General features: G+C 42.8%; 1 protein-coding gene and 2 long non-coding RNA genes across 3 annotated transcripts in view; 2 read left to right on the top strand and 1 right to left on the bottom strand.

Moving 5' to 3' along the window:
* Positions 1-24,780, bottom strand: part of DRAM1 (DNA damage regulated autophagy modulator 1) — an 86,822-nt gene that overhangs the window by 2,719 nt on the left and 59,323 nt on the right. The gene's annotated exons all lie outside the window — the stretch shown is intronic.
* LOC125960514 (uncharacterized) overlaps positions 1-24,780 on the top strand; it is a 234,738-nt gene that overhangs the window by 173,677 nt on the left and 36,281 nt on the right. The window lies entirely within an intron of this gene.
* LOC117201145 (uncharacterized) overlaps positions 1-24,780 on the top strand; it is a 66,487-nt gene that overhangs the window by 27,098 nt on the left and 14,609 nt on the right. Inside the window, exon 3 of the long non-coding RNA XR_007470249.1 lies at positions 17,845-18,002. This is a non-coding gene — a long non-coding RNA (uncharacterized LOC117201145). The remainder of the gene's footprint in view (positions 1-17,844; positions 18,003-24,780) is intronic.

Raw genomic sequence — 24,780 nt, 5'->3', positions numbered from 1 at the left:
AGGGGTCTGCAAACTACAACCTGTGGGCCAGATGCCTGTCTTTGTAAATGTAGTTTTATTTAGACATGGCTGTATCTGTTCATTTACATATTATCTGCCTTATGTGTTTATCTGTTTTTTGTACTACAGTAAACAGAGGGGAGGTACCACAGAGCATATGCCTCATTAACTTATAATATTCACTATCTAGCCCTTTTAAAAAAAAAAGGTTTGCTCGATTCTGCTTAAAAAATAAGTATGTATTATTGCTAATGAGTCAGCTGGGTAGTTTTTCTGGTCTCAGCTAGGCTCATTCATGATCACCTGTGAGCTCTGATGCTTAGGCTATGTTCTGTCATATGTCCTGGTTGACTGGTTGTTGGCTAGTCTGACTTTAGCTGGAGTATCTGGGATCTTCCCCTGTGACTTTTCATTCTCTAACAGGCTAGTCTAGGCTTGTCCTTATGGTGATAATAAGATTCCAATAGAATAAGTGGAAACACGTAAGAACTCTTGAGACCAAGGCTCCAAAGTGGCACACCATCACTTCCACCACATCCTACCATTGCACTACATGTGATATTGACCAAAGCAAGTAACAAGGGCAGCCCAGATTCCAGAGGCGATGAGACAACCTGCTAAGTTATAATTGCAAAGATGTTGATACAGGGAGGCATGAAGTATCTGGGCCATCTTTGCAACCAATCTACCGCATAGGGTATAGAAAGCACACCAGGCTGGACTTGAGAGGACTGAGGTCAGATCCTGACTTGGCTGTAAACTCACTCTGTGACCTTACACAAGTCACTGAGTCTCTCTGGGCCTTAGACTCCTTAGCTCTGAATTCTACATTCATATTAAAAAATGCCATATCCTCTTCTTGTTTGCATTCAACAAATGTTTATTTTCTTGAAATATTTTTTAACGAGACTCGAAAATACTCTCTGTTTTCTAATGTGCTATTACTTGGGGCCAGCGTAAGCGAAAAACATCTGCTTTTATTTCATTCCTTTGACAGGGATTCTAAATATTTGTAATTTACATGAAAAAAATTACAAAGGTCATACTGGGTTTCTTTCAAATATGAAGAAGGAGAAAAGGTTTTGCAAATGAAAGTGATAGAAACCACCTTAGCAGGAAAATAATGTGAAGATGGTGTTTGCTCAGAATGACTCAAAATCCCCAAGTCTTTGCCTTTACCAGGAAGTCCTGATAGATAGGTAATATAAGAGAGATTTAGGTTAATAAACTCTCTGGAAAGTGCTATAAGAAGGGTTATGATGTCTGGGTTTGCTTTATGCTTGTCAATCCCTTTCCAAATGAAGCTAGTAAGAGTGGTGTAAGCCCGGATATTCCCGGATCAGCCATTAGGAAGATCCTCAAGCAGTATCCTTCCTACCCAGCCCCCAACAGGGCTCTCCAGGCATCTGCCTTCAGCAAGGCCAAGGCTAAAACAGAGTTTACACAGCTGGACCTGGGTTTCATGTAGATCTTCATTCTTTGTAATCTGGTTCTCAGTGCTACTTTGGGATACTTCTGAAGATGGGGAGCCAATTTAGCTCCAGTCATCAAGCAGATTACTAATCAGCCCTCCCATTTCCAAATCCAGACCCTTTTACTTCAGCCTGGTCCCTTCCTCCATCTCCCTAGTACTACTCGCTGTCCATTCCCAGCTTCATGTCTTATTCATATTTTCCCTTCCTCTTCTTTCTCCTTCTGTTCCTCTTATTCAGATCCTAATCACAGGACTTTCCTGGTGGCACAGTGGTTAAGAATCCACCTGCCAGTGCAGGGGACTCGGGTTCGATCCCTGGTCTGGGAAGATCCCACATGCCACGGAGCAACTAAGCCTGGGCTCCAAAACTACTGAGCCTGTGCTCTACAGCCCGCATGCCACAACTACTGAAGCCCATGTGCCACAACTACTGAGCGTGCGCTCTAGAGCCCGTGATCTACAACTACTGAGCCTGTGCTCTAGAGCCCGTGTTTCACAACAAGAGAAGCCACCGCAATGAGAAGCCCGTGCACCACAACGAAGAGTAGCCCCTGCTCACCACAACTAGAAAAAGGTCGCGTGCAGCAACGAAGACGCTACGCAGCCAAAAAAAGTCCTAATCAGGGTTCAGAGCCAGGCCAAATTCTGCTTCTCCCTGGAGCTTCCCCTGCCAACTTGAGGCCTCTGTGACCTCTCCCACAAAGGCATGAGTTACCCAACAGGCAGGCTGAGTATGTGCACAGAGCAGTTGTAAGTCACCCCCCACCTTAACACACACACACACACACACACACACACACACACACACACACACAGAAAACCTCAGATTCAGTGAATGTATCCAGAATTTTGAAATGGAAAATCTAGAAAGAATTTATTTTAGCATATGCAACCTTTGTGACATTTCAAGAAATAACATTTATTCTGCATTACGTGGGGAGGAGGGGCACAAAAAGGGGTACTTTTTTCAGTTTAGGGTCTTTAGAGTTCTTAATTTTGTACTGATCTCTCCTCTGAGATTATATTGCACTTACTGTGTTTTCCACAGACTTTGGCATTTAATCGTATGTGTATGACCTAGTGGTTGAGTATGTGGAATGTTAACTCTATCACCCACTAGCTCTGTGACTTTGGGCAAACTATTTGTGGCAGATAGTCTCCAATCAAGGCTGTCATCAACCTCTTCCCTCCCTGCCACTCCTCCATTGAGAGGTGAAACTTGTTTCCCCTTCTCTTAAATCTTGCTGGGCCTGTAACTGCTTTGACCAACAGATCATAGCAGAAGTAACATTCTGAGACTTCTGAGGCCAGGCCTTAAGCAAACTGGAAGGTTCAATTTTTTTCCTCTTGCAGTGCTCCTTCTTGGAGTCCAGCTGCCATCCCAGGAGAGGCAATGGAGGAGCATGGATGTACTCTGGTGAGCAGTCCCAGCTCTGCTCCCAGCTGACATCCAGCACCAATTGCCAGCCCTGTGAGCAAACCATTTGGATGTTCTAGCCTAGTCGAGCCTCCAGATAAATGCATATGGACATAGGCAGACAACATCACATGGAGCAGAAGAACTGCCCAGCTGAGCCCAATCAACTCAGAATCATGAGATATAATAAAATAGTTGTTGCTTCAAGCCACTAAGTTTTGGGGTAGTTTGTTATATAGCAGTAGATCATTGAAATAGTATCTAACCCAAACCTAGATTTGGTTTCTTCCCCTATGAAATGGAGTCAATAATAGTACCTATTTCATAGGATTGGTTTAAGAATCAAACAAGATGAAATGTATGGTAAAGTGCTTAGTGATGTTATGCTATCTATTTATGTTATGTTCTAATTACTACATTATTTTATTTATTTATTTATTTATTTGCTGCACCACATGGCTTGCAGGATCTTAGTTCCCTGACCAGGGATGAGTCCTAACCACTGGAATGCCAGGGAATTCCCTGTTTTTAAACATGCAAGGAGAGGCTCTGTCACTGGTTAAAAGATTTCAAGAATCAGAGTGCAGGAGGTGGTGGGGCAGGAGAGAAAAGGAAGATATAGAAAATAAATGGTACTAATATTTATTGGTAACCTACTATGTGCCAGGCTGCACACTAGGTTTTTACATATATGATCGCACTGGCTCGTCACAGAAACCTTGTTAGGCACATGTTTTTACCCTTTATACCGTTCAGTGGAGGTTCAGAGAGGTTAAGTAATTTACCCAAGGTCCCACAGCTGGGAGTGACCAAAGAGGAGTACAACTGGGCTTCAAAGTGTACTGTCTGACTGCAAAGCCCATTCTTTTTTTTTTTTTTTTTAACCCTCCTACAGATCTTGGACAGAGGGGCTTCCTGAGATCTTTCAAAATATAATTATTTTTTTCAATGAGAAATTAAACATTCAGTCAGACTCTATTCAATACAACCAATATTCTGCTTCTGGTAGGAATATTGATGAAAATTTAAAAACAACCCCCAAAGTCCTGTACTTCCGGTAATAAATTATTACAAACCTACCATCAAGAAATCTAGATAAATCTTTCATGATACTAGTTATTTTTACCTTATGTCATATCTCTGAGAAACAACTTCCAGGCATGTAAAATTGTACTTCCTTTTATTTTTTTTCTAAAATATCACCTTTAACCCTCTAGGAAGGGCTGCCCCATTATGCCTGTATACATTAATGCTTAATTTTTTAAACATCTTTATTGGAGTATAATTGCTTTAAAATGTTATGTTAGTTTCTGCTGTATAACAAAGTGAATCAGCTATATGTATACATATATCCCCATATCCCCTCCCTCTTGCGTCTCCCTCACACCCTCCCTATGCCACGCTGCTAGGTGGTCACAAAGCACCGAGCTGATCTCCCTGAGCTATGCAGCTGCTTCCTACTACCTATCTGTTTTACATTTCATAGTGTATATATGTACATGCCTCTCTCTCGTTTTGTCCCAGCTTACCCTTCCTGCTCCCCACGTCTTCTAATCCATTCTCTACATCTGCGTATTTATTCCTGTCCTGCGCCTAAGTTCATTGGAACCATTTTTTTTTAGATTCCATATATATGTGTTAGCATACAGTATTTTTCTCTTTCTGACTTACTTCACTCTGTATGACAGACTCTAGGTCCATCCACCTCACTACAAATAACTCAATTTGGTTTCTTTTTATGGCTGAGTAATATTCCATTGTGTATATGTGCCACATCTTCTTTATCCATTCATCTGTCGATGGACACTTAGGTTGTTTCCATGTCCTGGCTATTGTAAATAGTGCTGCAATGAACATTGTGGTACATGACTCTTTTTGAATTATGGTTTTCTCAGGGTATATGCCCAGTAATGGGATTCCTGGCTCATATGGTAGTTCTATTTTTAGTTTTTTAAGGAACGTCCATACTGTTCTCCATAGTGGCTGCATCAATTTACATTCCCACCAACACTGCAAGAGGGTTCCCTTTTCTCCACACCGTCTCCAGCATTTATTGTCTGTAGGTTTTTTGATGATGGCCATTCTGACTGGTATGAGGTGATACCTCACTGTAGTTTTGATTTGCATTTCTCTAATGATTAGTGATATTGAGCATTCTTTCATGTGTTTGTTGGCAATCTGTATGTCTTCTTTGGAGAAATGTCTATTTAGGTCTTCTGCCCATTTTTGGATTGGGTTGTTTGTTTTTTGATATTGAGCTTCATAAGCTGCTTGTATATTTTAGAGATTAATCCTTTGTCAGTTGCTTCGTGTACAAATATTTTCTCCCATTCTGAGGGTTGTCTTTTCGTCTTGTTTATGGTTTCCTTTGCTGTGCAAAAGCTTTTAAGTTTCATTAGCTCCCATTTGTTTATTTTTGTTTTTATTCCCATTTTTCCAGGAGGTGGGTCAAAAAGGATCTTTCTGTGATTTATGTCATAGAGTGTTCTGCCTATGTTTTCCTCTAAGAGTTTTATAGTGTCTGGCCTTACATTTAGGTCTTTAATCCATTTTGAGTTTATTTTTGTGTATGGTGTTAGGGACTGTTCTAATTTCATTCTTTTACACATAGCTGTCCAGTTTTCCCAGCACCACTTATTGAAGAGGCTGTCTTTTCTCCATTGTATATTCCTGCCTCCTTTATCAAAGATAAGGTGACCATATGTGTGTGGGTTTATCTCTGGGATTTCTATCATGTTCCATTGATCTATAATTCTATTTTTTGCCAGTACCATACTGTCTCGATTACTGTAGCTTTGTAGTATAGCCTGAAGTGAGGGAGCCTGATTCCTCCAGCTCTGTTTTTCTTTCTCAAGATTGCTTTCGCTATTCGGGGTCATTTGTGGTTCCATACCAATTGTGAAATTTTTTGTTCTAGTTCTGTGAAAAATGCCATTGGTACTTTGATAGGGATTGCATTGGATCTGTAGATTGCTTTGGATAGTAAAGTCATTTTCACACTGTTGATTCTTCCAATCCAATAACATGGTATATCTCTCCATCTGTTGGTATCATCTTTAATTTCTTTCATCAGTGTCTTATAGTTTTCTGCATACAGGTCTTTTGTCTCCCTAGGTAGGCTTAATCCTAGGTATTTTATTCTTTTTGTTGCAGTGGTAAGTGGGAGTGTTTCCTTAATTTCTCTTTCAGATTTTTCATCATTAGTGTATAGGAATGCAGGAGAGTTCTGTGCATTAATTTTGTATCCTGCTACTTTACCGAACTCATTGATTAGCTCTAGTAGTTTTCTGGTAGCGTCTTTAGGATTCTCTATGTATAGATAGTATCATGTCATCTGCAGACAGTGACAGTTTTACTTCTTCTTTTCTGATTTGGATTCCTTTTATTTTTTTTTTGTTCTCTGGTTGCTGTGGCTAAAACTTCCAAAACTATGTTGAATAATAGTGGTGAGAGTGGGCAAACTTACTTTGTGCCTGATCTTAGAGGAAATGGTTTCAGTTTTTCACCATTGAGAATGATGTTGGCTGTGGGTTTGTCATATATGGCCTTTATTATGTTGAGGTAGGTTCCCTCTATGCCTACTTTCTGGAGAATTTTTATCATAAATTGGTGTTGAATTTTGTTTAAAGGGTTTTCTGCATCTATTGAGATGATCATATGGTTTTTATCCTTCAATTTTGTTAATATGGTGTATCACATTGATTGATTTGCGTATATTGAAGAATCTTTGCATTCCTGGGATAAACCCTACTTGATCATGGTGTATGATCCTTTTAATGTGCTGTTGGATTCTGTTTGCTAGTATTTTGTTGAGGATTTTTGCATGTATGTTCATCAGTGATATTGGGCTGTAGTTTTCTTTTTTTGTGACATCTTTGTCTGGTTTTGGTATCAGGGTGATGGTGGCCTCAGAATGAGTTTGGGAGTGTTGCTCCCTCTGCTATATTTTGGAAGAGTTTGAGAAGGATAAGTGTTAGCTGTTTTCTAAATGTTTGATAGAATTCGCCTGTGAAGCCATCTAGTGCTGGACTTTTTTTTGGTGGAAGATTTTTAATCACAGTTTCAATTTCAGTGCTTGTGATTGGTCTGTTTATATTTTCTATTTCTTTCTGGTTCAGTCTCAGAACATTGTGCTTTTCTAAGAATTTGTCCATTTCTTCCAGGTTGTCCATTTTATTGGCATAGAGTTGATTGTAGTAATCTCTCATGATCCTTTGTATTTCTGCAGTGTCACTTGTTACTTCTTTTTTTTTTTTTCACTTGTTACTTCTTTATCATTTCTAATTCTGTTGATTTGAGTCTTCTTTTTTTTTTGATGAGTCTGACTAATGGTTTATCAATTTTGTTTATCTTCTCAAAGAACCAGCTTTTAGTTTTATTGATCTTTACTATTATTTCCTTTATTTCTTTTTCATTTATTTCTGATCTGATCTTTGTGATTTCTTTCCTTCTGCTAACTTTGGGGTTTTTTTGTTCTTCTTTCTCTAATTGCTTTAGGTGTAAGGTTAGGTTGTTTATTTGAGATGTTTCTTGTTTCTTGAGGTAGGATTGTATTGCTATAAACTTCCCTCTTAAACTGCTTTTGCTGCATCCCATAGGTTTTCGGTCATCGTGTTTTCATTGTCATTTGTTTCTAGGTATTTTTTGATTTCCTCATTGATTTCTTCAGTAATCTCTTGGTTATTGTTTAGCCTCCATGTGTTCGTATTTTTTACAGTTTTTTTTCCTGTAATTGATGCTAGTTGATCCTGAAATGCTAGTCTCATAGCATTGTAGTCAGAAAACATACTTGATATGATTTCATTTTTCTTAAATTTACCAGGGCTTGGTTGGTGACCCAAGATATGATCTATGCTGGAGAATGTTCCATGAGCACTTGAGAAGAAAGTGTATTCTGTTGTTTTTGGATGGAATGTCCTATAAATATCAATTAAGTCCATCTTGCTTAATGTATCATTTAAAGCTTGTGTTTCCTTATTTATTTTCATTTTGAATGATCTGTCCATTAGTGAAAGTGGGGTGTTAAAGTCCCCTACTATGATTGTGTTACTGTCGATTTCCCCTTTTATGACTGTTAGCATTCACCTTATGTATTGAGGTGCTCCTATGTTGGGTGCATAAATATTTACAATTGTTATATCTTCTTCTTGGATTGATCCCTTGATTATTATGTAGTGTCCTTCTTTGTGTCTTGTTATAGTCTTTATTTTAAAGTCTACTTTGTCTGATATGAGAATTGCTACTCCAGCTTTCTTCTGACTTCCATATGCATGGAATATCTTTTTCCATCCCCTCACTTTCAGTCTGTATGTGTCCCTAGGTCTGAAGTGGGTCTCTTGTATACAACACATATATGGGTCTTGTTTTTGTATCCATTTAGCCAGTCTGTGTCTTTTGGTTGGAGCATTTAATCCATTTACATTTAAGGTAATTGTCAATATGTATGTTCCTATTACCATTTTCTTGTTTGGGGTTTGTTTTTGTAGGTCTTTTCCTCCTCCTGTGTTTCCTGCCTAGAGAAGTTCCTTTAGTATTTATTGTAAAGCTGGTTTGGTGGGGCTGAATTCTCTTAACTTTTGCTTGTCTGTAAAGGTTTTAATTTCTCCATCGAATCTGAATGAGATCCTTGCAGGGCAGAATAATCTTGGTTGTAGGTTTTTCCCTTTCATCACTTTAAATATGTCCTGCCACTCCCTTTTGGCTTGTAAAGTTTCTGCTGAAAGATCAGCTGTTAACCTTATAGGGCTTTCCTTGTATGTTATTTGTTGCTTTTCCCTTGCTGCTTTTAATATTTTTTCTTTGTATTTGATTTTTGATAGTTTGATTAATATATGTCTTGGTGTGTTTCTCCTTGGATTTATCCTGTATGGGACTCTCTGTGCTTCCTGGACTTGATTGACTATTTCCTTTCCCATGTTAGGGAAGTTTTCGAGTATAATCTCTTCAAATGTTTCCTCAAACCCTTTCTTTTTCTCTTCTTCTCTGGGACCCCTATAATTCGAATGTTGCTGCATTTAATGTTGTCCCAGAAGCCTCTGAGACTGTCCTCAATTCTTTTCATTCTTTTCTCTTTATTCTGCTCTGTGGTAGTTATTTCCACTATTTTATCTTCCAGGTCACTTATCCATTCTTCTTCCTCAGTTATTCTGCTATTGATTCCTTCTAGAGAATTTTTAATTTCATTTTTTGTGTTGTTCATCATTGTTTGTTTGCTCTTTAGTTCTTCTAAGTCCTTGTTAAATGTTTCTTGTATTTTCCCCATTCTATTTCCAAGATATTGGATCATCTTTACTACCATTACTCTGAATTCTTTTTCAGGTAGGCTGCCTATTTCCTCTTCACTTGTTTGGTCTGGTGGTTTTTACCTTGCTCCTTCATCTGCTGTGTTTTTCTCTGTCTTCTCATTTTTTTTAACTTACTTCGTTTGTGGTAGGCTGCAGGTTCGTAGTTCCCGTTGTTTTTGGTGTCTGCCCCCAGTGGATGAGGTTGGTTCAGTGGCTTGTGTAGGCTTCCTGGTGGAGGGGACTGGTGCCTATATTCTAGTGGGTGGGACTGGATCTTGTCTTTCTGGTGGGCAGGGCTGCATCCGGTGGTGTGTTTGGGGGTGTCTGTGAACTTAGTATGATTTTAGGCAGCCTCTCCGCTAATGGGTGGGGTTGTGTTCCTGTCTTGTTAGTTGTTTGGCATGGGGCGTCCAGCACTGGAGCTTGCTGGCTGTTGGGTGGAGCTGGCTCTTTGCATTGAGACGGAGATCTCTGGGAGAGCTCTCGCTGATTGATATTACGTGGGGCCAGGAGGTCTCTGGTGGTCCAATGTCCTGAACTCGGCTCTCCCACCTCAGAGGCTCAGGCCTGACACCCGGCTGGAGCACCAAGACCTGTCAGCCACACGGATGTGTTACAGCGCCTTTCTCCTCCTAGGGACTCAGCCAGGATTTCAGGCAATGGGTTCTGAGTCCAAAAATTGCCTCTATTTGGGAACTTGCCAAACACGACACAGGAGAGGCTTCAGTATTTTCTTGGAGTTGGGTTTGCTCTCTTGTACTTCTCCCATTGCCACAAAAAATCTTTCCCTGAGTAGCTGCTGCTCCTTACGCTGCTTAATTTTTAAATGAGAAGTTAACTTGTCTTTTCTCACAGAGACAGTTTACTTGGTGAGGTCAGCAAAATGCTGATAAGAAAACCTATATGAGGCCCCTCAGACCGGGCCTCTGAGATCCTGGCTAAAAGCTCACCACAGATCTGTGTCCAATAATAAAATTCTCCTCGAATCTGGGAGCACTCAGCTCATTCCTGCCTGTTCAGTCTTTTAAGTGCCTCCTTCCCATCCTCCTTCTTTTCCTTCCCCCAGTCTCTCACAAAATCTTGTTCCAAAATGTCAGTCAACCATCAGCTAATGGGATCAGAAGTTGCCTCACAGTCAGAAAACCTCCTGGTCCCCGGCCCAAGTGCCCCCCATTACATCCAGTGTCCCAAGATGACCTCCCAGTCCCCATGACGTAAGGAAACATTTCAGAGCAGCTTTACAAAATGAGAAATTCATTCGCTATTTTTTTCAAGGGACCAAGAAAAGAAAATGTTATGAACAAGGAAATTGCTGGTGGGTCACTGGCCAGGACACTGAAATGTGAACATCGAACAATTAATTTAAGGATAATATAAACAGGTTTCATTATACAGAGTTTAAGAATATGATTGGAATAGTCTGTTGTTTTGAATTCTAGAATGTTCCTCTCCCTACTGCACCCCTGCCCCCACCCCGGGCCTTCTTACTATGAGTTGGCATTCTCCCTCCCCCTGGTTGTTTTCTCCATCTCCATCCACTGTTATAGCACAGATGAACTCACTCTGTGTTTGGCTTCATGTGGTTGCCTTGCCTACATTTATTCTGGTTTCCTATTGTGTCGCCGATGCACATTTTTAAGAGTTCCATTATGTGGAATGGTTTTTTTTCCTACTCTCTTCAGAAAAATTGACTTTTCAAAGGAATATTAAAAAATTTTTTTTGTTTAAAGAAATAAGGTTATTTCTAGTTCTTTGTCCTCTTTCACAATTACAGCCATGTACTCCATAAGGAATCCATTAATGTGTAAGATGCTTTGAAGCTGCTGGATGTGTGCGTATGTGTGTGTGTGTGTGTGTGTGTGTCTGCGCGCACACGCACGCGTGCACTGTTCTTTTTCTTTTTCTCTCAGAATCTTGCCACTGCCAACCACTGATTTAGGAATGTTTAGGGGTACATGCCAACTCAATAATCAAAATCATTTTGGTACTGGGAACCCAACCACAGTCTCTGTAGACCAGTGGAATTTATTGCTTGCTCCAGTTTATTAAGTAATAGTACCAACAACATTTTGAATAAAGAAGAGTCTGATAAGATATGATAGAATGTCAGGATACTTCATTTTGACCATAAAACAATGCTTTTTTTGAATCTGAAATACTAAAAGCATTAATAGCCTGAGGTCCACGGCTTCCTTCCCTTGACCTGGTATAGGAATATGATTCCTAGCTCACTTTAGGAAAGAGTCTCAGGACAGACTGCTGGTTTCCTGCTACATCCATATCCCTGTTTTCATTCCACAAATACATATCTAGTACTGACTGTGGGCCAAGCACTGGCCTAGGCGTTGGGACCACAGTGATGAACAGGATAAATGCAACTCCTGCCACATGGCACTTTCTGAAGGAAGATATCTTGGCTGCATAGATTACTGTCTGTTGAGACATTTGAGGCACATGCAAAACAGACTAATGGTGAAGCTTATGGTCTGTGTTCGGATCCAGGCTATACCACCCAAGCTGTTTTATTTTGAACAATTTTTGTGGCCTTACTAAGCTTCAGAGTCCTAAATTGCAGTGGTACTTACCTCACAGAGTTATTTTGAGGGTCAAGTGGAAAAGTCCTTGTACAGCTTTTACATAGTGCCTGGCTAAGAACCATGAGTAGCGGTGGTGGTAGTATAAGTTTATTTATTTTATGTTATTTTTCTATTTTTGGCTGTGTTGGGTCTTCGCTGCTCCACGCAGGCTTTCCCTAGTTGCGGTGAGCGAGGGCTACTCTTCGTTGCAGTGCATGGGCTTCTTATTGCAGTGTCTTCTCTTGTCACGGCGCAGTAGTTGTGGCACATGGGCTCAGTAGCTGTGGCACGTGGGCTCTAGAGCGCAGGCTCAGTAGTTGTGGCGCATGGGCTTAGTTGCTCCATGGCATGTGGGATCTTCCCAGACCAGGGCTCAAACCTCTGTCCCCTGCATTGGCAGGTGGATTCTTAACCACTGCGCCACCAGGGAAGTCCCAGTGGTGGTAGTAGTAGCCGTAAGTGGACCATATTGTCCCTCAGCAGAGAAGGTCGTGGCAAGTCCATGGGTCCAACCATCACTGGGGGGGAAGGGGGGTCACAGATCCATCCCACCCTAGGAGTCTCTTAAGTTTAAGGGAGAAAAAAAAGGCTTGCCCAATGCTCAGAACCACATCCTCTTCCTTCTCAAGCTGCAGTGCCTCCTGCTGCTCATGGAAGAAAATGCAGCTCCTTCCTCCCCAGGAGTGTGTTTGCCAGCCTGCTGCGGCAAGAATCCCTCACACTGAACCCTGCCATCTCTGACCTCAAAAGATGCAACCCCTCCCGTCACCCCTGAGGCCTGCCAGCAGTCACTGCAGCTGTGGGAGCCTGCCATTCTGTGGTGTGGGCTCTTCCCACGCACTGCCCCCCTCAGAGCCCCTTCCTGCTCCATGTTGAGCCCAGAGTAGCAGGTCTGGAACTTCTGGGGATGCTGGGGCCTTAGGGCTCATAAGAAACTCATCTTTCTGATGGATCCTGGTGGGTTTTCCCCCTTCATTTATCTCCAAAGGAGCACTGAACAGTTTTCATATGGCTGCCACGTGCCCCGATGTTTTGGTCGAGACAACGTTATTGCCGTACCTCACTAGACCTCTCCCAGAATGGTCACAAGGTTCTGGGCATAGTAGGGGCTGCTCTGCCCAAGCCATGACGCAGAGCAGAAAACTGTGCCACCTAGTTGCTCTGCACCTATGTCTCTCCAGAGGCTGTGTCTTCTACCCAGCAAGAAAAAGAAGTTAATTTGTTTTTCATTCTAGGGATCTAGGTGCAAAACTAACCCACTGTAGCTAATTGGCCCACTCCCTTCCCTGTGAAGTGGGCAGGCACAGAAAATCCCCAACCCTGCCCAGCTCATCATCTACCCCTAAGGGGCCTTGCCATAGCTAGCATGTGGGAGGAGAGCAAATTTAGATGAAATCAACACGAGTTTCCTCCTAACAATAATAGTTCTATTCATTCAACGCTTACTGAGTGCCCAATTACCTACTTGGTGCCAGAGGAGAGACAACCCCAGCTTCCCTTGCGGTAGTTTGGCAAGAGGCTGGCTGAGAGGGTCTGTGTTCACTTGAGGGAAGAACAGCCTTATGCCAGGGGCTGAGCTCTGGAGGCTCTGCCTTTGAACAAGACTGCTTCCTCAACCAGGAAATGCCCAATATTACATACTACACCAGATCTTCTCTGCCATGCTTTTCCTATAAATCCGTCGAGCAGTACAGAGTGGGCTCCTTCCCCTGAAGCCCTTTCCAGCGTGCACTCAGCTTTGGTCGATCAAGCACACTTCTCTCTGTCGGATGGTGGCAGCCCAGGGTACCAATGCATTCTCCTGCCTCTCTTCATGGAGGCTTCCTCAGGAAACCATGCTTTGCTTCTTGCTGCGTGTCACCAGTAAAATGTGTGTCTGTGCCACTTTGGCACGACAGCATGCAGGTGTGAGGAACACACAAGGAGCTCACAGCATGGTGAAAAAGAAATCAAAGGCAATAACAGATGCAAATACACTTATAGACACATAAGGCAAGAGGGGACTCTGACAGGCCATAATTGCACCCCCGCTCCAGGCAGCAGATTACAGTCTTAGTGAAAATGTGTACTTCTGCCTGATTATCAAAGTCCTGGAGGGCTGCGTGTAGAGGGGGACCCTTATTTTCACTCTCCAGGGGGAAAAAGAGTGTATCTGACAAAAACTTCCCCTAGGAACAAACCCCAAAGGAGGAGATGTTTGTGGAGAATGAACTAATTTTTGTGAAGAATGAACCACACACTCTTTACTTACATTGACTCATTTAAGAAAATTAACAAAAAAATTAAGTTTTTGCTACACACGCAAGGAATGTTTCAACATAAGCAAGTGGGTAGAAACATAGCTGTCAGCCCTTTGAAGTGAGATGGCAAATACTCAGGTGGGGGCAGCTGCGTTCAGGTGAGGCCTTACACACGAGTGCAGGGCTGAGGGGAAGGATGGTGGTGAAATCTAGCCTTTACTCCTCTTTCAGTCTGTGTGGGCGCAAGTACCCAAGGGCGGGTTGCCGTACTTTCGTTCCTCACACAGACACTGTCTACCTACAAAGCCTAGAGGAGACCACTTTTCCTAATTCACCTACGTGAAAGGGCTCCTTTTTATAATAGGTATAATTTGTATGTGCTCAACTCAAAGCCCTTCAGGACTTGATAGGTCTGAGGGCAAGTGGGGTACAGGGCACCTGACTACTAAATAGTTTGTAGCATCCATCCCCCATTTGGAAATGGCAACTTCATAAAGCCCTTGGACTTCCTTCAGACTGATCTTCTCCCAGGGGTAACTAGGGAGCTTTAGAGAATAACTGGCCCTGTTCATTAAGGTTTGGGTTGTTTTGTTTTGTTTTTGAGATAATTGTAGATTCACATGCAGTTGTAAGAAAAACAGAGAGATACAGTGTCTTCTTTACTAAAGGTTTAATTTTTATTTTTTAAAATGTATTTATTTATCTGTTTGTTTGTTTTGGCTGCATTGGGTCTTTGTTGCTGCACGCGGGCTTTCTCTAGTTGTGGTGAGCGGGGGCTACTTTTCGTTGCAGTGCGCGGGCTTCTTATGGCGGTGGCTTATCTTGTTGAGGAGCACAGGCTCTAGGGCATGCGCGCTTCAGTAGTTGTGGCTCACGGGCTCTAGAGCACAGGCTCAGTAGTTGTGGTGCACGGGCTTAGTTGCGCCACGGCATGTGGGATCTTCCCAGACCAGGGATCGAACCTGTGTCCCTTGCATTGGCAGGTGGATTGTTAACCACTGTGCGACCAGGGGAGCCCAAAGGCTTAATTTTTTAAACCAACATTTACTGAACATTTTTTCTGTGCCTCAGGAAAATAAAGATGCCTCAGATGAGACGTCATCCCCTCAGCACCTTAGATTCTTGTGATAAAGACACACACAACAGATCTCTTTGAAAAAGTTCATCATGCACATTGCCAAGGGGCAAGTGAGCATCTTGGACGAAAAGTCCTGTGCAGTGTCTTGGGGACTGAGTAAAAGTGGGTGTTGGAAGGGCAATCTGGGCAGAGAACACAGCACGGGCAAAGGCTCAGAAGTATGAAATAGCATGGTGTGTGCTGGGAGCCATTCAAGTAATTCGGCATGGATGGGAACAAAAAATTCAAGGAAGGGAGTTTAGCGGCATCCCGGGAATGAGAAGGGAATGTTGTGTGATCCTGGCCTCCCACATTCTATGCTGGGGGAATGAAAAACAGATGGGAAATATGCTCCCAAACATGGCCCAAGCATGGCTCTTGGAGAAGCAGAAGCGAATCTTGCTTCAGTTCAAGAAGCCCACTGAACCCTCACTTCCAATCCTTGGGCTGTGGCCCACTTCCTTCCATGACCTTCACCCAAGGCCAAGGGCGGAAGTCTAGCTCACATCCTTCTCTTCTGCATAAGGCCAGCAATTGGAATGAAACAGAGTCCCCCCTCTACCAATCTGGGCTGCCACATGGGACATGGCTAAGCCCAGCTGTCCCCAGTTCCCATCTGGCATGGAGATTATCAAGAAGTACCCCCCAGGGTCCAGTGAAAGGCACAGAAGGTAGTCGATGGTGCTGCTGGCAAGCTCAGCAGAGGGTGACCAAAGTGTGGGGACTGCAGGGCAGACCACCTGAGCTGGCAATCAAATGGAAATCCCAGCCATTCTTCAAAGAGATACAGAACCCCAGAGAGCTGAGATGAGGCAAATTAACTAGGAGGACTCCAGGCCCTGACGAATGGATAAACAGCAGACCTGGAGTATTCTATCCCCAGCTGTCTGCAGAAGGTGCTAGCAGAGGGAGGAGTGACTAGGTACATAGGGAAATCATTCTTCAAAGACAGGGAAGATGCAAGGAGCAGCATGGGATCCGAGTTTTCACCTGCCCACCTCCACAGCGACACAATAAGCAAACGCTTGTTACTTCCAGGCATTCTGGAGAAGACAGGGAGGGGATACTGAGATACTTAAACATGAGTTTTCTTGTGACTCAGCAGGCTGGACTCATAAGGAAGATTATATCATTTATAGAAAGCTGAGAAAGCCACACTTCCTTTGAATAAATGAGTATATTGTGTGTAAATGATCAACCCCTCTATATGTGGCTTACGGACATCCCCGGCCAGGTTTTGGATGAAACAATTCTATTTTAATTTGGAACGATGAGGATTCAGTGCTGGTTGGTGATTTGTGAATCATGCCATACTCTCTACCAGGGCTAAAGTATTTCTTACTGAGGAAGAGATGAGCTCCTTTTTTACCTGTCCTCGGGTCCAAAGATATGACAAGCCTAGTTACATCCCCAGAAAATGGATATAGCCATCATATAGCCGTCATAAGAGGACTGGGGTAGCCTTTGAATCTGTGAACTAGTTTACTTCGGGACAACCTGCTTTTGTAATATTCCACCTTGTAATTGAAAGGGAGGGAGGAAGAAAGTCTGGTGTGGGAATAAGAAGACAGCAGTATCCTTTATGGGCAGGACTTAGAATTGGGTGACTTAAGAGTCCCAGGTGGCCATATTTTTAGGTATGTCGTTTAAAGTAAAACAAGGAATTTTCTTGTAAGGTTTGCTCTGTTAACAAACCCTGCACCTCAGTCTCAGTGACTTATTACAACAGTGGTTTATTTCTTCCTCATGCTATCTGGAGGCTGAGGTGGGCTGTGGCTTTCACCAGGCCCTGTAGGAAAAGCTCACTCTTCCTCTTGTGTGTCTCCCCTTTACTATCATACCACAGCCACACTCACAACACTTTTGACACCAGATGTGAGGGTCGGGGTGTTCCTGCACCACTGGTTCTACAACACCAGCTGGATGTCCCACAGTTCAACTCAATTCTGACACTGTCTTCCTGGAAATAGTGTCAGATCCTATAGGTTAAGGGCTCAGTCCCGCAAAACAACCCCTTCCCCCCACCACTTCGGATGCCAGTCAAAAGTCCGGGTTGTCACCTGTGCTGCTGACCAATCATCCATAGATCAGGTATTCCCTCCACCCCCTCCTCGGGCTCAATTAATGTGCTAGAGCAACTCACAGAACTCAGGAAAGCAGCTCCCGTACTGTTTACCAGTTTATTCTAAAAGGATATGATAAAGGATACATATGAACATCCAGATGGAAGAGATGCATAGGGCAAGGTATGGGGAAGGGGCTCGGAGCTTCACCGCCCTCTCTGCCACTGTCCCAGCACCTCCACGTGTTCACCAACGCAGAAGCTCTCCAAACCCTGTACTTTTAGGATTTTTATGGAGGCTTCATCACATAGGTATAATCAATGATTAACTCCATTTCCAGCTCCTCTCGCTTCTCTGGAGAGTGGAGGGGAGGGTTGAAAATCCCAAGCTTCTAATCATGACTTGGTCTTTCTGGTGATCAGCCCCCCCACCAAGAGTCACCTCATTAGAGCAAAATACATTGCTATTACCCAGGAAATTCCAAGGAATTTAGGAGCTCAGTGTCAGGAACCTGGGTCAAAGACCAAATATTAGAACAAAAGATACTCCTAGTGTTTTTATCACTAAGGGAATTACAAGGGTTTTAGGAGCTCTGGGATAGGAGCTGGGAGCAGAGAATATATGTATTTTCTATTACCTTATACCCTGGGCTTGTTCTGTCTTCTGATTTCAGGACCCAGCCTCTACATAGGACATGTCTGGGAAAGAGCAAGAGAACTGGCCAAAACTCAAGATGAGTCATAGACCTTCTGCTGCAACATGGTAAATGCCATATTTACTCACATTTCATTGGCCAAAGCATGTCACATGACCAAAACCAAATCAAATGAGGTGAGGACATAAAATCCTCCCATAGGAGGCACAGTGGATCACCTGACAATGGACAGGGAGGGGTGGGTAGTGATTGGAAAGAATAATATATTCCACCATGATAATATAAACTCATTATAGATAATTTAGAAAAGGTAGAGAGGAAAGAAGAAAATCAAAATTACCTGTAATCTCACTGTTAACATTCTGATATATTTCCTTCCAGGATATATGTCTGTGTGCTTGCTTGTTTTGACAAATTTAGGATTACATAATATATACCAGCTTTATAGGCTGCTGGTTTATATAGAATTATAATATATAATGAACTCTTTCCCATATAAATAATCATTCTTTTAAAATGTCACTTTAATGCCTGCCCAATTTTCATATTAGTTTGGATAGACCAGATTTTGTAGCAATAAAAAAACCCTCAACTTTGTTGCCTGGCTTCGAATCACAAAAGTTTATTTCTTATTCAAGCCACATGTCCAATGCAGGTTGACATGGAGACTCTGCTCATCTTGATCTCTCTGGAACAGAGGCAGACAGAGCAGCTACCATCTCAAATGTATCTGGCTATTGTATAGGAAGGAAAGGAGAATATAGGGGAACATGCAATGGCTCTTAAAGCTTCTGCTCCCAAGGCTTTCACATTTTGTTAGCCAAAGCAAGTCTCATGGTGTGATATATATTTTTTTAAATGGCCACAATATTTTGCAGATCCTCCAATCAAGAATTGAGTCTGTTTCTCCACCCCTTGACTCTGGGCTTAGCCATGTGACTTACTTTAGCTAATAATACATTAGCAAATGTAACATGAGCAGAGGCTTAAAATATGCTTGTGCGTTAGGGCTTGATCTCTCCTAGTGCTTTTAGAACAGCCCAAGATTGACCTAGAGGGCGACAGACCATGTGGAGAGAGAGACCATGCTGTCCCAGCTATTACAGCCATCCCAGATATGTAAGCAAGGCCATTCTCAACCATCCAGCTCCAGCCAGCCCAGACCAGAACTGTTTAGCCAATCCACAGATTTCGAGTGTTGTCTTAAGCCACTAAATTTTGGGGCAGTTTGATATGCAGCAAGAGCTGGCTTATACACACATCTACATCTAATTTCATCTGGGAGGGAGCCATGATATTTTTTTTAAAGTCTAAATGACTACCTCGATATTAAATCATAAGGATGTGCCGTCATTTATTTAACCATTTTCTTATTGTTAGAATCGCACTGCTACCCAATGTGTTACATCACATTTACTACAACTATAAACAACACTACCATGAATATCTTTGTGTATAAATATTTATCCACGTTTCTGATTATTTAATTATAATCAATTGGTGGAAGAAGAATTACTGGGTCAAAATTTAAACCTCTTAATAATTACCAAATTATGAGACAAAAGGATTGCACCAATTTATATATCTAATGAAAGTATGTAAGTGTTCTCATTTCACTGCACCCTTACTCACCATCGAGTGTGAGCTTTTAAAAGCATCTTTACTCATCTAACAGGGGAAAAAAATCTCATTTAAATTTTAATTTCTTTGCAAATTGAGGTTGACTTTTTCTTTCAAATATTGTTAACAGTTAAAAATTCTTACATAACACTCAGAGTGTATATGATAGTATTTCCTTATTTTTCTATATTGAATTAAATCCAGCCTGAGTGCCCCACAGGACTAAATTGGCCAGAAGCTCGATACCAGATATCTTTCCCAGTTTCCTTTCCCTCTCTTAGATAAGTCCATCTGGGTTCCCACGGCCTTGAAGTAGTGTCCAGTTCTCACACTTAGACATGTCTTATTCAGGTCCATCTACCTCGAGGGCATTAGAGTCGGTGCAGGGCCCCTCCTGCTCAAATTTGTAACCACTTGTTGTTTGCCCAATATCATGTTCTGTCAGCACCACAGGAAGGCAAGATGCAGACCTCTAGTTCCCTTGATTTGGCAAAGTTATCATTTGAGAAAGCTTAAATGTGGCATGTGGGGGATGGGAGGGGAAGGGAGGTGGCTGGGATGACCAGAGGTTACATGTACTGCAAAATGCTTTTCCCAGTGGAATGAGCAGATGTCTCAGAAGACAAGCAGTGTAACTATTCGGAGCGTGATATAAATGTCAAGAGTCTAAGAAATCACACATGGAATTATTGAACCATAAGTCATCATATTTCTTCTGTAACCAAGAAAAAAATCACATTTTTATTGAGTTAGAAAAGAAATACAAAATCAGACTATGAATACTGCTTCATGAACAGACTTACTACCAAGACCCTCTGTATTCACACCTCCCAGCTCCACTGTTTTTTCATACTCTGCTCTTTGAAAAAGCTGCACTTTCTACCAAATGTCAGGGGATATAGCTTCAGTCAGTCAACTGTTCTCATCACTTGGGGTGGTGGGGTGGATCCCAAACCCAGTCACATTGCTTGCCTCTAAGGAGCGTATAGTCCTGTCTTCCAACCTTCTTTTAGGTAAGGCAGCTGAGTGAAAAAGCCAAGTCCCCATAAAACCCACTAACGGACTACCCATCAGCCTACGTGCCAGTGGCATAGGGGTCAGTATAAGGGCCAGCTGCCCTGCATCTAAGACAAATGGAGAACTTGCAAGAAAACACACGAAGGCTGCTAATGCCAGACACGTTACAAGGCAACATTTGCCTGTGCAATCTGTGTGTTATGTCTTCTATAAAGGAATGCCAGTGAAGGAAGGAAATGAAAACCATTCCCAATATGGGCAACCTCCCCTCCCCCACACATGCTAGAGCTGAGGCAGTGGATACAAAAGTTGGCAAAGGAGCAGTGAGGGGGAAGGGACCCTGAGAAGGCAGATCAGAAAGGTCAGCTCCTGTACTTTGAATTCGTTGCTGGAAAAGAGAGGAGTTTTTAGATGGGACCCCCACAGAGCCGTTTTACTGTTCCAAGTCTGCTTGGGGTCCTTTTGATGTAGTTACTCTACAAAATCTCACATCTCCTTTAAGATTCAACTTCAGCTAAGGGCCCTGAAGAAACAAGGCCTCTTTTGAAAGAACAGAAGAGTCCAGAAGCTTCTGGGTTCAACAGGCCACTGTCTAAACTGACAACCTGCTCTCTAGCCTGAGGGATGATAAAACTTCACAGACTGGGAGAGAATTCCACTCAAGAATGTCTGCTTCTGAGAGCTCACTCTGATTGCCCTCATCCCCATTAACAAAAACAGATGTGTGTTCATGAGTAAAGTAAACATTCAAGGTCAATATACGTTCCTCTCCAGCAATCTAGTTTGGCACTTCAATATGAGCAAATAGGCTATGAAGCTGAGTGGACCTTTTCTATAACATTGGTGTCGAGTGACAGGACGCACATCTGTGTATTAGGTTAGCTGTTACATTAAATATCTACAGAATAGACTTTTTCTGTTTCGTGGGAAATGGTCTGAGCTACAGTAAATCTACTGACATGGAATAGTTATTCTCTATGAGAGAAACAAGAGAGTATGATATTTACGAGCCTGAGTCTGAATGCTGGTTCTAGTACTTACTATCTGTGTAACCTTGGGCAAGTCATTTAACTTCGGTTACTGTCTCTAAATGGAGGTTTCAATAGTATGTATTTCCTGCCTTGTCAGCACTAAGCATGTAAAAATGTGAGCTTATTCTAGGATTACTCCAGGACACTGGGGGGAAGTAGTATGCAAGAAGTCTCCATACCTAACCTTGTCTTCATTCATCCTTTCATCAAATATTTATTGAGTACCTACAATGTGCCAGCTAAAGATGCAGCAGTAATGATGAAAGACACACCTGAAAGTAATCGTGGAGTTTATGGTCTCCTGATTCATCTGCCACCCTCCCGAGACGTGACCCTCCAGTATCACTCAGCACCCTGAGTGTGATGTTTCTCAGAGTTACTTGAACCTAAGAATCACCTGGCACTCTTGTGAAAAAACAGATTCTAAGATCTCACCTCATCCTACTGAATATCGCAGGGAGACTCTGACTTCCTTTCCTCATTGGCAAAATAAGGAGCAGACACACCCTACCACCGTCTCATTATGTGTTCTCGGAGAAACAGCATATGGGAAATGTCTTCAGAAACCATGAAGTCACTTTCCAGCATGTGGCATCTAGGTTCTCTCTGGAGGATCAGAGAAGCCGGCCAAAGGCCACTCAGTGCCTATAGTCTGTCCTGGTGTCCTCCCACCCCACCTCCTCCTTCTGGACTCTTTGGAGACATGAATCAGAAGCCACCTATCCCCGTTTTAACCTAATGAGTTAATGGGTCTCATACAGGAACCAGCCTCAAGTCCACCACCAAGGTGAACACTTGCATTGTATTCTGGGAATGCCTATTACAAGGCTTCAGAGGTCCAGTCAATGGCCATAACTGGTGGTTTTCAAGGGACATCCTTGCCTTCCCTTGGCACCTGCTAAAATGGGAGATGAACCCAAAGATTAGAGGGGTGAATTGTAGGGTCTTGGTAAGTTCTCATCACCCAGCCCCTGCCCACCTCTCCAGCTCCATCTCCCACTCCTCTTCCATACATACATCCACTAGCCCTTGACTGCCTCTCCCCTTCTTTCAGTAATCAAACACTCCAGTTTCAACGGGTCACAAAACCACCCAGAATAATGATGATATTTCCTAGCCCTCTTGCTATTATGATCAATGGGTTGTAAGCAGAAATGTCGTATGGCCACACCCAGGAACAGTCCACAATAAACAACTGGCATGTGTTTTATCCCTGTTCTATCCTACACCTTCCTCCATCCTGCTGCTTGGAAAGCAGAGGTAGCAACTGAAGCTCTAGCATCTGTTTTAGATGTTGGGAATGAGACAACATGTTAGGAGTTCTGGGACCCTGAGCACTGTACGGCACAGAGCCTCTGCTTCAGTCCTGAACTACCAACCTCTGTGCTTTTACATAAAAGGGAAGTACACCTCTATTTAATTTAAATCAGTGTTATTTTGAGTTTCTATTACATACTCCAAAGTGAGTCTTTACTGATACGGTGCTTAGGAGGATGGATTCTGGAAATACACTGCCTAAGTTCAATCACTTATTAGCTGATAGCCACAGGTATATTGCTTCACTTTTTGGCCTCAACTATAAAAGGTAGATGCTAAAGACAGCATCTACCTTCTTGGATTGTTGTTAGGAATGAGCTAATAATATATGTGAAGCTTAAAACATGTAAGGCCTGACACAGGGTAAACACCCAGAATAAAAGTGTGCCCTAAGGGAGTAAGATTGAAGGTTGTTCTCTCAAATCAGAGGTAGGCTTTTTTAGTGCAGCAGCAATACCAATAGTGTTAATAATAATATCTTTTAAAATTTTATGGATTACTTTGCAGGAATCTTTTCAACAGTTATGTATGAACTGTGCATTATGTATGTATGAGTTATGTATAATTACTTTCATTCCACAGAGAAGAGAATGCAAGGTTAGAGAGGTTAGGTTAACATGCCCCAAATCACATAGCTAGTAAGGGTCTGTGATAGGATTCACATGCAGGTTTTTCACTTCCAAATTCCATACATTTTCTGAAAACCTTCACTTGCTCCTAAATGCAAGTTGTTGTACTGCTATGCATCCTCTTTTTTAGATGCCTGATGCAGATACATTTTTTGCAAAGGGATTCCCAGGCTAGATTTTTCTGTTTGTAAAGAATCAAAAAGGGTGCCCAAATTCCCCATGTAAGAAATTTTGTTTTCTGGTCGCCGACAGCTCAAATGTGAATAGGACGTGTATTTGATCCCATAAAATGTTAGCCCTAGACTATACTTTGAAAAAAGGGGTCCGATCAGGGCTCGCCTCAGGAATGGGGGTGGAAGAAAAGCCTTGATCCATCCCCATCCTGGTTGCAGTCTGGACAAAAAGCCCTGATTCTGAGTGATATTTCAGGCTCACCCTAAAAGGGGCCCAGAGTTGAGCGTCTGGGATGGGAGTGAGGCTTCATGACAGTGCATGTGTTTTGAATTGACAATTCTTTTAACAGAAGCAACTTGGAACCAGGACTGGGGGAGCTGCTGCTCACTGGAATGTTGTAGCCATTTTCCATGTTCCCTGAGGGCAGGGCAGGTGGCTCCCATTGCATCTGGGGGCGGGGGTGGGGGGGGCGGCGGGGTTAAGTTAGACGCTAGGAAAAGCTTGCTTGCTATAATGACTGTGAAAGGCAGGCACAAATGTGGTTGTGGAATATAGTTATCTGTGCAAATTTGAAGCAAGTATAGGAAAAAATCTTTCACACGTAGAGGATATGGATTGAATGTCGTTGTAGCAGAAAACAAGAATTGAGAACAGAAAGTAGTAGTATAGGGCTTCCCTGGTGGCTCAGTGGTTAAGAATCCGCCTGCCAATGCAGGTGACATGGGTTCGAGCCCTGGTCCGGGAAGATCCCACATGCCGCGGAGCAACTAAGCCCATGCGCCACAACTACTGAACCTGCGCTCTAGAGCCCACGTGCTGCAGCTACTGAGCCCGCGTGCCACAACTACTGAAGCCCATGTGCCTAGAGCCCGTGCTCTGCAACAAGAGAAGCCACCACAATGAGAAGACTGCACGCCGCAACGAAAGAGTAGCCCCCGCTCGCCGCAACTAGAGAAAGCCCGCGCACAGCAACAAAGACCCAACGCAGCCAAAAATAAATAAATAAATTTATATTAGAAAAAGAACGGGATGGTCAAAAATAAGATGCTCCACGCAGTGTGTAGAATCAGGGAGGGGTGTGGCTTTTGCTTGTGCACCTTGCCTGGAACCTAAGGGCTTGGGGTCCAGCACAAGGGAATGGGAGGATGCTCAGGCAGCGGCCAGGC

This window comes from Orcinus orca, chromosome 11 (assembly GCF_937001465.1).
Source record: "Orcinus orca chromosome 11, mOrcOrc1.1, whole genome shotgun sequence".
Classification (NCBI taxonomy): domain Eukaryota; kingdom Metazoa; phylum Chordata; class Mammalia; order Artiodactyla; family Delphinidae; genus Orcinus; species Orcinus orca.
Note: the sequence above shows the minus strand (reverse complement) of the source record. Positions and strands in the feature narration are given on the sequence as shown.